Consider the following 16,357-nt stretch of genomic DNA (forward strand, 5'->3'; position numbering starts at 1 on the left):
ATTCACCTCCTGTGTCCAAAATAGGCTTAGAATGGTGAGATAAAGCCAAAATAGACACTGTTGAATACAGACAAATTATCTTAAGAAACTTCATCCAACTAATGAAATTCATCATCTTTAACTATTCTGAGTGTTTTCTGGGCAAAAATGTAAGTCTATCAGTCCATAGTAACATATTTCACCTCCTGTGTCCAAGATAAGATTAGAATGGTGAGAGAAAGCCAAAACGGACACTGTTGAATACAGACAAATTATCTTAAGAAACTTCATCCAACTAATGAAATTCATCATCTTTAACTATTCTGAGTGTTTCCTGTATAGAAATTCAGGTTTGCCAGCCCCTGGTAAAACAATTCACCTCCTGTGTCCAAAATAGGCTTAGAATGGTGAGATAAAGCCAAAACGGACACTGTTGAATACAGACATATTATCTTAAGAAACTTCATCCAACTACTGTAATTCATCATCTTTATCTATTCTGAGTGTTTTCTGTATAGAAATTCAGGTTTGCCAGCCCCTGGAAAGACAATTCACCTCCTGTGTCCAAAATAGGCTTAGAATGGTGAGAGAAAGCCAAAATAGACACTGTTGAATACAGACAAATTATCTTAAGAAACTTCATCCAACTAATGAAATTCATCATCTTTAACTATTCTGAGTGTTTCCTGTATAGAAATTCACGTTTGCCAGTCCCTGGAAAGACAATTCACCTCCTGTGTCCAAAATAGGCTTAGAATGGTGAGAGAAAGCCAAAATAGACACTGTTGAATACAGACAAATTATCTTAAGAAACTTCATCCAACTAATGAAATTCATCATCTTTAACTATTCTGAGTGTTTCCTGTATAGAAATTCACGTTTGCCAGTCCCTGGAAAGACAATTCACCTCCTGTGTCCAAAATAGGCTTAGAATGGTGAGAGAAAGCCAAAATAGACACTGTTGAATAGAGACAAATTATCTTAAGAAACTTCATCCAACTAATGAAATTCATCATCTTTAACTATTCTGAGTGTTTTCTGAGCAAAAATGTAAGTCTATCAGTTCATGGTAACATATTTCACCTCCTGTGTCCAAGATAAGACTAGAATGGTGAGAGAAAGCCGAAATAGACACTGTTGAATACAGACAAATTATCTTAAGAAACTTCATCCAACTAATGAAATTCATCATCTTTAACTATTCTGAGTGTTTTCTGGGCAAAAATGTAAGTCTATCAGTCCATGGTAACATATTTCACCTCCTGTGTCCAAGATAAAATTAGAATGGTGAGAGAAAGCCAAAATAGACACTGTTGAATACAGACAAATTATCTTAAGAAACTTCATCCAACTAATGAAATTCATCATCTTTAACTATTCTGAGTGTTTTCTGAGCAAAAATGTAAGTCTATCAGTTCATGGTAACATATTTCACCTCCTGTGTCCAAGATAAGACTAGAATGGTTAGAGAAAGCCAAAATAGACACTGTTGAATACAGACAAATTATCTTAAGAAACTTCATCCAACTAATGAAATTCATCATCTTTAACTATTCTGAGTGTTTCCTGTATAGAAATTCAGGTTTGCCAGTCCCTGGAAAGACAATTCACCTCCTGTGTCCAAAATAGGCTTAGAATGGTGAGAGAAAGCCAAAATGGACACTGTTGAATACAGACAAATTATCTTAAGAAACTTCATCCAACTAATGCAATTCATCATCTTTAACTATTCTGAGTGTTTTCTGGGCAAAAATGTAAGTCTATCAGTCCACGGTAACATATTTCACCTCCTGTGTCCAAGATAGGATTCGAATGGTGAGAGAAAGCCAAAATGGACACTGTTGAATACAGACAAATTATCTTAAGAAACTTCATCCAACTAATGAAATTCATCATCTTTAACTATTCTGAGTGTTTCCTGTATAGAAATTCACGTTTGCCAGTCCCTGGAAAGACAATTCACCTCCTGTGTCCAAAATAGGCTTAGAATGGTGAGAGAAAGCCAAAATAGACACTGTTGAATACAGACAAATTATCTTAAGAAACTTCATCCAACTAGTGAAATTCATCATCTTTAACTATTCTGAGTGTTTTCTGAGCAAAAATTTAAGTCTATCAGTCCATGGAAACATATTTCACCTCCTGTGTCCAAGATAAGACTAGAATGGTGAGAGAAAGCCAAAACGGACACTGTTGAATACAGACAAATTATCTTAAGAAACTTCATCCAACTAATGAAATTCATCATCTTTAACTATTCTGAGTGTTTTCTGAGCAAAAATTTAAGTCTATCAGTCCATGGAAACATATTTCACCTCCTGTGTTCAAGATAAGATTAGAATGGTGAGAGAAAGCCAAAATAGACACTGTTGAATACAGACAAATTATCTTAAGAAACTTCATCCAACTAATGTAATTCATCATCTTTAACTATTCTGAGTGTTTCCTGTATAGAAATTCAGGTTTGCCAGTCCCTGGAAAGACAATTCACCTCCTGTGTCCAAAATAGGCTTAGAATGGTGAGATAAAGCCAAAATAGACACTGTTGAATACAGACAAATTATCTTAAGAAACTTCATCCAACTAATGAAATTCATCATCTTTAACTATTCTGAGTGTTTTCTGGGCAAAAATGTAAGTCTAATGGTAACATATTTCACCTCCTGTGTTCAAGATAAGTTTAGAATGGTGAGAGAAAGCCAAAATAGACACTGTTGAATACAGACAAATTATCTTAAGAAACTTCATCCAACTAATGAAATTCATCATCTTTAACTATTCTGAGTGTTTTCTGAGCAAAAATGTAAGTCTATCAGTTCATGGTAACATATTTCACCTCCTGTGTCCAAGATAAGACTAGAATGGTGAGAGAAAGCCAAAATAGACACTGTTGAATACAGACAAATTATCTTAAGAAACTTTATCCAACTAATGTAATTCATCATCTTTAACTATTCTGAGTGTTTCCTGTATAGAAATTCAGGTTTGCCAGTCCCTGGAAAGACAATTCACCTCCTGTGTCCAAAATAGGCTTAGAATGGTGAGAGAAAGCCAAAATGGACACTGTTGAATACAGACAAATTATCTTAAGAAACTTCATCCAACTAATGAAATTCATCATCTTTAACTATTCTGAGTGTTTTCTGGGTAAAAATGTAAGTCTATCAGTCCATGGTAACATATTTCACCTCCTGTGTCCAAGATAAGATTAGAATGGTGAGAGAAAGCCAAAATAGAAACTGTTGAATACAGACAAATTATCTTAAGAAACTTCATCCAACTAATGTAATTCATCATCTTTAACTATTCTGAGTGTTTCCTGTACAGAAGTTCAGGTCTGCCAGCCCCTGGAAAGACAATTCACCACCTGTGTCCACAATAGGCTTAGAATGGTGAGAGAAAGCCAAAACGGACACTGTTGAATACAGACAAATTATCTTAAGAAACGTCATCCAACTAGTGAAATTCATCGTCTTTAACTATTCTGAGTGTTTTCTGAGCAAAAATGTAAGTCTATCAGTCCATAGTAACATATTTCACCTCCTGTGTCCAAGATAAGATTAGAATGGTGAGAGAAAGCCAAAATAGACACTGTTGAATACAGACAACTTATCTTAAGAAACTTCATCCAACTAATGTAATTCATCATCTTTAACTATTCTCAGTGTTTCCTGTATAGAAATTCAGGTTTGCCAGTCCCTGGAAAGACAATTCACCTCCTGTGTCCAAAATAGGCTTAGAATGGTGAGAGAAAGCCAAAATAGACACTGTTGAATACAGACAAATTATCTTAAGAAACTTCATCCAACTAATGAAATTCATCATCTTTAACTATTCTGAGTGTTTTCTGAGCAAAAATGTAAGTCTATCAGTTCATGGTAACATATTTCACCTCCTGTGTCCAAGATAAGACTAGAATGGTGAGAGAAAGCCAAAATAGACACTGTTGAATACAGACAAATTATCTTAAGAAACTTCATCCAACTAATGTAATTCATCATCTTTAACTATTCTGAGTGTTTCCTGTATAGAAATTCAGGTTTGCCAGTCCCTGGAAAGACAATTCACCTCCTGTGTCCAAAATAGGCTTAGAATGGTGAGAGAAAGCCAAAATGGACACTGTTGAATACAGACAAATTATCTTAAGAAACTTCATCCAACTAATGAAATTCATCATCTTTAACTATTCTGAGTGTTTTCTGGGTAAAAATGTAAGTCTATCAGTCCATGGTAACATATTTCACCTCCTGTGTCCAAGATAAGATTAGAATGGTGAGAGAAAGCCAAAATAGAAACTGTTGAATACAGACAAATTATCTTAAGAAACTTCATCCAACTAATGTAATTCATCATCTTTAACTATTCTGAGTGTTTCCTGTACAGAAGTTCAGGTCTGCCAGCCCCTGGAAAGACAATTCACCACCTGTGTCCACAATAGGCTTAGAATGGTGAGAGAAAGCCAAAACGGACACTGTTGAATACAGACAAATTATCTTAAGAAACGTCATCCAACTAGTGAAATTCATCATCTTTAACTATTCTGAGTGTTTTCTGAGCAAAAATGTAAGTCTATCAGTCCATAGTAACATATTTCACCTCCTGTGTCCAAGATAAGATTAGAATGGTGAGAGAAAGCCAAAATAGACACTGTTGAATACAGACAACTTATCTTAAGAAACTTCATCCAACTAATGTAATTCATCATCTTTAACTATTCTCAGTGTTTCCTGTGTAGAAATTCAGGTTTGCCAGTCCCTGGAAAGACAATTCACCTCCTGTGTCCAAAATAGGCTTAGAATGGTGAGAGAAAGCCAAAATAGACACTGTTGAATACAGACAAATTATCTTAAGAAACTTCATCCAACTAATGAAATTCATCATCTTTAACTATTCTGAGTGTTTTCTGAGCAAAAATGTAAGTCTATCAGTTCATGGTAACATATTTCACCTCCTGTGTCCAAGATAAGACTAGAATGGTGAGAGAAAGCCAAAATAGACACTGTTGAATACAGACAAATTATCTTAAGAAACTTCATCCAACTACTGTAATTCATCATCTTTAACTATTCTGAGTGTTTCCTGTATAGAAATTCAGGTTTGCCAGCCCCTGGTAATACATTTCACCTCCTGTGTCCAAAATAGGCTTAGAATGGTGAGAGAAAGCCAAAATGGACACTATTGAATACAATTCAATTCAATTTTTCAATTCAATTTTATTTGTATAGCCCAATATCACAACAGAGTGTCTCATAGTGCTTTACAAAGTTCACTGAAATAAACAAGTGTAAGCGAGCAAACAATCTAATAAAGAGTCCAGCAGTCAATGAGGCCAAAGGACCAGTCCGGTGGATCAGTCCGAGGCATCACCTGCCCTTTATGACCCTCCTTCTTCGGGAAGGAAAAACTCAAAAAACCCAGTGGGAAAAGTGAAACCTCCGGGAGCACCACAGTGAAGGAGAGATCCAGCTCCCAAGGACGGACAGGCTGTAGCCTTGGACAGACGTACATCCATTGGCTGATGGAGAACCACATCAGCGGGACCGGGACCAGGCCCCACAGGAACCAGAGAACCACATCAGCAGGGCCAGGACCAGGATCCACAGGATCAACAGGAACCTGAAGGATGAGAAAGCACAGATAGGAAGATAGCAAATACAGACAAATTATCTTAAGAAACTTCATCCAACTACTGTAATTCATCATCTTTATCTATTCTGAGTGTTTTCTGTATAGAAATTCAGGTTTGCCAGCCCCTGGAAAGACAATTCACCTCCTGTGTCCAAAATAGGCTTAGAATGGTGAGAGAAAGCCAAAATGGACACTGTTGAATACAGACAAATTATCTTAAGAAACTTCATCCAACTAGTGAAATTCATCATCTTTAACTATTCTGAGTGTTTTCTGAGCAAAAATTTAAGTCTATCAGTCCATGGAAACATATTTCACCTCCTGTGTCCAAGATAAGACTAGAATGGTGAGAGAAAGCCAAAACGGACACTGTTGAATACAGACAAATTATCTTAAGAAACTTCATCCAACTAATGAAATTCATCATCTTTAACTATTCTGAGTGTTTTCTGAGCAAAAATTTAAGTCTATCAGTCCATGGAAACATATTTCACCTCCTGTGTTCAAGATAAGATTAGAATGGTGAGAGAAAGCCAAAATAGACACTGTTGAATACAGACAAATTATCTTAAGAAACTTCATCCAACTAATGTAATTCATCATCTTTAACTATTCTGAGTGTTTCCTGTATAGAAATTCAGGTTTGCCAGTCCCTGGAAAGACAATTCACCTCCTGTGTCCAAAATAGGCTTAGAATGGTGAGATAAAGCCAAAATAGACACTGTTGAATACAGACAAATTATCTTAAGAAAATTCATCCAACTAATGAAATTCATCATCTTTAACTATTCTGAGTGTTTCCTGTACAGAAGTTCAGGTCTGCCAGCCCCTGCAAAGACAATTCACCTCCTGTGTCCAAAATAGGCTTAGAATGGTGAGAGAAAGCCAAAATAGACACTGTTGAATACAGACAAATTATCTTAAGAAACTTCATCCAACTAGTGAAATTCATCATCTTTAACTATTCTGAGTGTTTTCTGAGCAAAAATTTAAGTCTATCAGTCCATGGAAACATATTTCACCTCCTGTGTCCAAGATAAGACTAGAATGGTGAGAGAAAGCCAAAACGGACACTGTTGAATACAGACAAATTATCTTAAGAAACTTCATCCAACTAATGAAATTCATCATCTTTAACTATTCTGAGTGTTTTCTGAGCAAAAATGTAAGTCTATCAGTTCATGGTAACATATTTCACCTCCTGTGTCCAAGATAAGATTAGAATGGTGAGAGAAAGCCAAAATAGACACTGTTGAATACAGACAACTTATCTTAAGAAACTTCATCCAACTAATGTAATTCATCATCTTTAACTATTCTCAGTGTTTCCTGTATAGAAATTCAGGTTTGCCAGTCCCTGGAAAGACAATTCACCTCCTGTGTCCAAAATAGGCTTAGAATGGTGAGAGAAAGCCAAAATAGACACTGTTGAATACAGACAAATTATCTTAAGAAACTTCATCCAACTAATGAAATTCATCATCTTTAACTATTCTGAGTGTTTTCTGAGCAAAAATGTAAGTCTATCAGTTCATGGTAACATATTTCACCTCCTGTGTCCAAGATAAGACTAGAATGGTGAGAGAAAGCCAAAATAGACACTGTTGAATACAGACAAATTATCTTAAGAAACTTCATCCAACTAATGTAATTCATCATCTTTAACTATTCTGAGTGTTTCCTGTATAGAAATTCAGGTTTGCCAGTCCCTGGAAAGACAATTCACCTCCTGTGTCCAAAATAGGCTTAGAATGGTGAGAGAAAGCCAAAATGGACACTGTTGAATACAGACAAATTATCTTAAGAAACTTCATCCAACTAATGAAATTCATCATCTTTAACTATTCTGAGTGTTTTCTGGGTAAAAATGTAAGTCTATCAGTCCATGGTAACATATTTCACCTCCTGTGTCCAAGATAAGATTAGAATGGTGAGAGAAAGCCAAAATAGAAACTGTTGAATACAGACAAATTATCTTAAGAAACTTCATCCAACTAATGTAATTCATCATCTTTAACTATTCTGAGTGTTTCCTGTACAGAAGTTCAGGTCTGCCAGCCCCTGGAAAGACAATTCACCACCTGTGTCCACAATAGGCTTAGAATGGTGAGAGAAAGCCAAAACGGACACTGTTGAATACAGACAAATTATCTTAAGAAACGTCATCCAACTAGTGAAATTCATCATCTTTAACTATTCTGAGTGTTTTCTGAGCAAAAATGTAAGTCTATCAGTCCATAGTAACATATTTCACCTCCTGTGTCCAAGATAAGATTAGAATGGTGAGAGAAAGCCAAAATAGACACTGTTGAATACAGACAACTTATCTTAAGAAACTTCATCCAACTAATGTAATTCATCATCTTTAACTATTCTCAGTGTTTCCTGTGTAGAAATTCAGGTTTGCCAGTCCCTGGAAAGACAATTCACCTCCTGTGTCCAAAATAGGCTTAGAATGGTGAGAGAAAGCCAAAATGGACACTGTTGAATACAGACAAATTATCTTAAGAAACTTCATCCAACTAATGAAATTCATCATCTTTAACTATTCTGAGTGTTTTCTGAGCAAAAATGTAAGTCTATCAGTTCATGGTAACATATTTCACCTCCTGTGTCCAAGATAAGACTAGAATGGTGAGAGAAAGCCAAAATAGACACTGTTGAATACAGACAAATTATCTTAAGAAACTTCATCCAACTACTGTAATTCATCATCTTTAACTATTCTGAGTGTTTCCTGTATAGAAATTCAGGTTTGCCAGCCCCTGGTAATACATTTCACCTCCTGTGTCCAAAATAGGCTTAGAATGGTGAGAGAAAGCCAAAATGGACACTATTGAATACAATTCAATTCAATTTTTCAATTCAATTTTATTTGTATAGCCCAATATCACAACAGAGTGTCTCATAGTGCTTTACAAAGTTCACTGAAATAAACAAGTGTAAGCGAGCAAACAATCTAATAAAGAGTCCAGCAGTCAATGAGGCCAAAGGACCAGTCCGGTGGATCAGTCCGAGGCATCACCTGCCCTTTATGACCCTCCTTCTTCGGGAAGGAAAAACTCAAAAAACCCAGTGGGAAAAGTGAAACCTCCGGGAGCACCACAGTGAAGGAGAGATCCAGCTCCCAAGGACGGACAGGCTGTAGCCTTGGACAGACGTACATCCATTGGCTGATGGAGAACCACATCAGCGGGACCGGGACCAGGCCCCACAGGAACCAGAGAACCACATCAGCAGGGCCAGGACCAGGATCCACAGGATCAACAGGAACCTGAAGGATGAGAAAGCACAGATAGGAAGATAGCAAATACAGACAAATTATCTTAAGAAACTTCATCCAACTACTGTAATTCATCATCTTTATCTATTCTGAGTGTTTTCTGTATAGAAATTCAGGTTTGCCAGCCCCTGGAAAGACAATTCACCTCCTGTGTCCAAAATAGGCTTAGAATGGTGAGAGAAAGCCAAAATGGACACTGTTGAATACAGACAAATTATCTTAAGAAACTTCATCCAACTAGTGAAATTCATCATCTTTAACTATTCTGAGTGTTTTCTGAGCAAAAATTTAAGTCTATCAGTCCATGGAAACATATTTCACCTCCTGTGTCCAAGATAAGACTAGAATGGTGAGAGAAAGCCAAAACGGACACTGTTGAATACAGACAAATTATCTTAAGAAACTTCATCCAACTAATGAAATTCATCATCTTTAACTATTCTGAGTGTTTTCTGAGCAAAAATTTAAGTCTATCAGTCCATGGAAACATATTTCACCTCCTGTGTTCAAGATAAGATTAGAATGGTGAGAGAAAGCCAAAATAGACACTGTTGAATACAGACAAATTATCTTAAGAAACTTCATCCAACTAATGTAATTCATCATCTTTAACTATTCTGAGTGTTTCCTGTATAGAAATTCAGGTTTGCCAGTCCCTGGAAAGACAATTCACCTCCTGTGTCCAAAATAGGCTTAGAATGGTGAGATAAAGCCAAAATAGACACTGTTGAATACAGACAAATTATCTTAAGAAACTTCATCCAACTAGTGAAATTCATCATCTTTAACTATTCTGAGTGTTTTCTGAGCAAAAATTTAAGTCTATCAGTCCATGGAAACATATTTCACCTCCTGTGTCCAAGATAAGACTAGAATGGTGAGAGAAAGCCAAAACGGACACTGTTGAATACAGACAAATTATCTTAAGAAACGTCATCCAACTAGTGAAATTCATCATCTTTAACTATTCTGAGTGTTTTCTGAGCAAAAATGTAAGTCTATCAGTCCATGGAAACATATTTCACCTCCTGTGTCCAAGATAAGATTAGAATGGTGAGAGAAAGCCAAAATAGACACTGTTGAATACAGACAAATTATCTTAAGAAACTTCATCCAACTAATGAAATTCATCATCTTTAACTATTCTGAGTGTTTTCTGAGCAAAAATTTAAGCCTATCAGTCCATGGAAACATATTTCACCTCCTGTGTCCGAGATAAGGCTAGAATGGTGAGAGAAAGCCAAAATAGACACTGTTGAATACAGACAAATTATCTTAAGAAACTTCATCCAACTAATGAAATTCATCATCTTTAACTATTCTGAGTGTTTTCTGAGCAAAAATTTAAGCCTATCAGTCCATGGAAACATATTTCACCTCCTGTGTCCGAGATAAGGCTAGAATGGTGAGAGAAAGCCAAAATAGACACTGTTGAATACAGACAAATTATCTTAAGAAACTTCATCCAACTAATGTAATTCATCATCTTTAACTATTCTGAGTGTTTCCTGTATAGAAATTCAGGTTTGCCAGTCCCTGGAAAGACAATTCACCTCCTGTATCCAAAATAGGCTTAGAATGGTGAGAGAAAGCCAAAATGGACACTGTTGAATACAGACAAATTATCTTAAGAAACTTCATCCAACTAATGAAATTCATCATCTTTAACTATTCTGAGTGTTTTCTGGGCAAAAATGTAAGTCTATCAGTCCATGGTAACATATTTCACCTCCTGTGTCCAAGATAAGATTAGAATGGTGAGAGAAAGCCAAAATAGACACTGTTGAATACAGACAAATTATCTTAAGAAACTTCATCCAACTAATGTAATTCATCATCTTTAACTATTCTGAGTGTTTCCTGTATATAAATTCAGGTTTGCCAGCCCCTGGAAAGACAATTCACCTCCTGTGTCCAAAATAGGCTTAGAATGGTGAGAGAAAGCCAAAATGGACACTGTTGAATACAGACAAATTATCTTAAGAAACTTCATCCAACTAATGCAATTCATCATCTTTAACTACTCTGAGTGTTTTCTGGGCAAAAATGTAAGTCTATCAGTCCACGGTAACATATTTCACCTCCTGTGTCCAAGATAAGATTAGAATGGTGAGAGAAAGCCAAAATAGACACTGTTGAATACAGACAAATTATCTTAAGAAACTTCATCCAACTAATGAAATTCATCATCTTTAACTATTCTGAGTGTTTTCTGAGCAAAAATGTAAGTCTATCATGGTAACATATTTCACCTCCTGTGTCCAAGATAAGATTAGAATGGTGAGAGAAAGCCAAAATAGACACTGTTGAATACAGACAAATTATCTTAAGAAACTTCATCCAACTAATGAAATTCATCATCTTTAACTATTCTGAGTGTTTTCTGAGCAAAAATGTAAGTCTATCATGGTAACATATTTCACCTCCTGTGTCCAAGATAAGATTAGAATGGTGAGAGAAAGCCAAAATAGACACTGTTGAATACAGACAAATTATCTTAAGAAACTTCATCCAACTAATGAAATTCATCATCTTTAACTATTCTGAGTGTTTTCTGAGCAAAAATTTAAGCCTATCAGTCCATGGAAACATATTTCACCTCCTGTGTCCAAGATAAGACTAGAATGGTGAGAGAAAGCCAAAATAGACACTGTTGAATACAGACAAATTATCTTAAGAAACTTCATCCAACTAATGTAATTCATCATCTTTAACTATTCTGAGTGTTTCCTGTATATAAATTCAGGTTTGCCAGTCCCTGGAAAGACAATTCACCTCCTGTATCCAAAATAGGCTTAGAATGGTGAGAGAAAGCCAAAATGGACACTGTTGAATACAGACAAATTATCTTAAGAAACTTCATCCAACTAATGAAATTCATCATCTTTAACTATTCTGAGTGTTTTCTGGGCAAAAATGTAAGTCTATCAGTCCATGGTAACATATTTCACCTCCTGTGTCCAAGATAAGATTAGAATGGTGAGAGAAAGCCAAAATAGACACTGTTGAATACAGACAAATTATCTTAAGAAACTTCATCCAACTAATGTAATTCATCATCTTTAACTATTCTGAGTGTTTCCTGTATAGAAATTCAGGTTTGCCAGCCCCTGGAAAAACAATTCACCTCCTGTGTCCAAAATAGGCTTAGAATGGTGAGATAAAGCGAAAACGGACACTGTTGAATACAGACATATTATCTTAAGAAACTTCATCCAACTACTGTAATTCATCATCTTTATATATTCTGAGTGTTTTCTGTATAGAAATTCAGGTTTGCCAGCCCCTGGAAAGACAATTCACCTCCTGTGTCCAAAATAGGCTTAGAATGGTGAGAGAAAGCCAAAATAGACACTGTTGAATACAGACAAATTATCTTAAGAAACTTCATCCAACTAATGAAATTCATCATCTTTAACTATTCTGAGTGTTTTCTGAGCAAAAATGTAAGTCTATCAGTTCATGGTAACATATTTCACCTCCTGTGTCCAAGATAAGACTAGAATGGTGAGAGAAAGCCGAAATAGACACTGTTGAATACAGACAAATTATCTTAAGAAACTTCATCCAACTAATGAAATTCATCATCTTTAACTATTCTGAGTGTTTTCTGGGCAAAAATGTAAGTCTATCAGTCCATGGTAACATATTTCACCTCCTGTGTCCAAGATAAGACTAGAATGGTGAGAGAAAGCCAAAATAGACACTGTTGAATACAGACAAATTATCTTAAGAAACTTCATCCAACTAATGTAATTCATCATCTTTAACTATTCTGAGTGTTTCCTGTATAGAAATTCAGGTTTGCCAGCCCCTGGAAAAACAATTCACCTCCTGTGTCCAAAATAGGCTTAGAATGGTGAGATAAAGCCAAAACGGACACTGTTGAATACAGACATATTATCTTAAGAAACTTCATCCAACTACTGTAATTCATCATCTTTATCTATTCTGAGTGTTTTCTGAGCAAAAATGTAAGTCTATCAGTCCATGGAAACATATTTCACCTCCTGTGTCCAAGATAAGACTAGAATGGTGAGAGAAAGCCAAAACGGACACTGTTGAATACAGACAAATTATCTTAAGAAACTTCATCCAACTAATGTAATTCATCATCTTTAACTATTCTGAGTGTTTTCTGAGCAAAAATGTAAGTCTATCATGGTAACATATTTCACCTCCTGTGTCCAAGATAAGATTAGAATGGTGAGAGAAAACCAAAATAGACACTGTTGAATACAGACATATTATCTTAAGAAACTTCATCCAACTACTGTAATTCATCATCTTTATATATTCTGAGTGTTTTCTGTATAGAAATTCAGGTTTGCCAGCCCCTGGAAAGACAATTCACCTCCTGTGTCCAAAATAGGCTTAGAATGGTGAGAGAAAGCCAAAATAGACACTGTTGAATACAGACAAATTATCTTAAGAAACTTCATCCAACTAATGAAATTCATCATCTTTAACTATTCTGAGTGTTTTCTGAGCAAAAATGTAAGTCTATCAGTTCATGGTAACATATTTCACCTCCTGTGTCCAAGATAAGACTACAATGGTGAGAGAAAGCCAAAATAGACACTGTTGAATACAGACAAATTATCTTAAGAAACTTCATCCAACTAATGTAATTCATCATCTTTAACTATTCTGAGTGTTTCCTGTATAGAAATTCAGGTTTGCCAGTCCCTGGAAAGACAATTCACCTCCTGTGTCCAAAATAGGCTTAGAATGGTGAGAGAAAGCCAAAATGGACACTGTTGAATACAGACAAATTATCTTAAGAAACTTCATCCAACTAATGAAATTCATCATCTTTAACTATTCTGAGTGTTTTCTGGGCAAAAATGTAAGTCTATCAGGCCATGGCAACATATTTCACCTCCTGTGTTCAAGATAAGATTAGAATGGTGAGAGAAAGCCAAAATAGACACTGTTGAATACAGACAAATTATCTTAAGAAACTTCATCCAACTAATGTAATTCATCATCTTTAACTATTCTGAGTGTTTCCTGTATAGAAATTCAGGTTTGCCAGTCCCTGGAAAGACAATTCACCTCCTGTGTCCAAAATAGGCTTAGAATGGTGAGATAAAGCCAAAATAGACACTGTTGAATACAGACAAATTATCTTAAGAAAATTCATCCAACTAATGAAATTCATCATCTTTAACTATTCTGAGTGTTTCCTGTACAGAAGTTCAGGTCTGCCAGCCCCTGCAAAGACAATTCACCTCCTGTATCCAAAATAGGCTTAGAATGGTGAGAGAAAGCCAAAATGGACACTGTTGAATACAGACAAATTATCTTAAGAAACTTCATCCAACTAATGAAATTCATCATCTTTAACTATTCTGAGTGTTTTCTGGGCAAAAATGTAAGTCTATCAGTCCATGGTAACATATTTCACCTCCTGTGTCCAAGATAAGATTAGAATGGTGAGAGAAAGCCAAAATAGACACTGTTGAATACAGACAAATTATCTTAAGAAACTTCATCCAACTAATGTAATTCATCATCTTTAACTATTCTGAGTGTTTCCTGTATATAAATTCAGGTTTGCCAGCCCCTGGAAAGACAATTCACCTCCTGTGTCCAAAATAGGCTTAGAATGGTGAGAGAAAGCCAAAATGGACACTGTTGAATACAGACAAATTATCTTAAGAAACTTCATCCAACTAATGCAATTCATCATCTTTAACTACTCTGAGTGTTTTCTGGGCAAAAATGTAAGTCTATCAGTCCACGGTAACATATTTCACCTCCTGTGTCCAAGATAAGATTAGAATGGTGAGAGAAAGCCAAAATAGACACTGTTGAATACAGACAAATTATCTTAAGAAACTTCATCCAACTAATGAAATTCATCATCTTTAACTATTCTGAGTGTTTTCTGAGCAAAAATGTAAGTCTATCATGGTAACATATTTCACCTCCTGTGTCCAAGATAAGATTAGAATGGTGAGAGAAAGCCAAAATAGACACTGTTGAATACAGACAAATTATCTTAAGAAACTTCATCCAACTAATGAAATTCATCATCTTTAACTATTCTGAGTGTTTTCTGAGCAAAAATGTAAGTCTATCATGGTAACATATTTCACCTCCTGTGTCCAAGATAAGATTAGAATGGTGAGAGAAAGCCAAAATAGACACTGTTGAATACAGACAAATTATCTTAAGAAACTTCATCCAACTAATGAAATTCATCATCTTTAACTATTCTGAGTGTTTTCTGAGCAAAAATTTAAGCCTATCAGTCCATGGAAACATATTTCACCTCCTGTGTCCAAGATAAGACTAGAATGGTGAGAGAAAGCCAAAATAGACACTGTTGAATACAGACAAATTATCTTAAGAAACTTCATCCAACTAATGTAATTCATCATCTTTAACTATTCTGAGTGTTTCCTGTATATAAATTCAGGTTTGCCAGTCCCTGGAAAGACAATTCACCTCCTGTATCCAAAATAGGCTTAGAATGGTGAGAGAAAGCCAAAATGGACACTGTTGAATACAGACAAATTATCTTAAGAAACTTCATCCAACTAATGAAATTCATCATCTTTAACTATTCTGAGTGTTTTCTGGGCAAAAATGTAAGTCTATCAGTCCATGGTAACATATTTCACCTCCTGTGTCCAAGATAAGATTAGAATGGTGAGAGAAAGCCAAAATAGACACTGTTGAATACAGACAAATTATCTTAAGAAACTTCATCCAACTAATGTAATTCATCATCTTTAACTATTCTGAGTGTTTCCTGTATAGAAATTCAGGTTTGCCAGCCCCTGGAAAAACAATTCACCTCCTGTGTCCAAAATAGGCTTAGAATGGTGAGATAAAGCGAAAACGGACACTGTTGAATACAGACATATTATCTTAAGAAACTTCATCCAACTACTGTAATTCATCATCTTTATATATTCTGAGTGTTTTCTGTATAGAAATTCAGGTTTGCCAGCCCCTGGAAAGACAATTCACCTCCTGTGTCCAAAATAGGCTTAGAATGGTGAGAGAAAGCCAAAATAGACACTGTTGAATACAGACAAATTATCTTAAGAAACTTCATCCAACTAATGAAATTCATCATCTTTAACTATTCTGAGTGTTTTCTGAGCAAAAATGTAAGTCTATCAGTTCATGGTAACATATTTCACCTCCTGTGTCCAAGATAAGACTAGAATGGTGAGAGAAAGCCGAAATAGACACTGTTGAATACAGACAAATTATCTTAAGAAACTTCATCCAACTAATGAAATTCATCATCTTTAACTATTCTGAGTGTTTTCTGGGCAAAAATGTAAGTCTATCAGTCCATGGTAACATATTTCACCTCCTGTGTCCAAGATAAGACTAGAATGGTGAGAGAAAGCCAAAATAGACACTGTTGAATACAGACAAATTATCTTAAGAAACTTCATCCAACTAATGTAATTCATCATCTTTAACTATTCTGAGTGTTTC

Source organism: Pempheris klunzingeri, chromosome 22, assembly GCF_042242105.1.
Source record: "Pempheris klunzingeri isolate RE-2024b chromosome 22, fPemKlu1.hap1, whole genome shotgun sequence".
NCBI lineage: Eukaryota > Metazoa > Chordata > Actinopteri > Acropomatiformes > Pempheridae > Pempheris > Pempheris klunzingeri.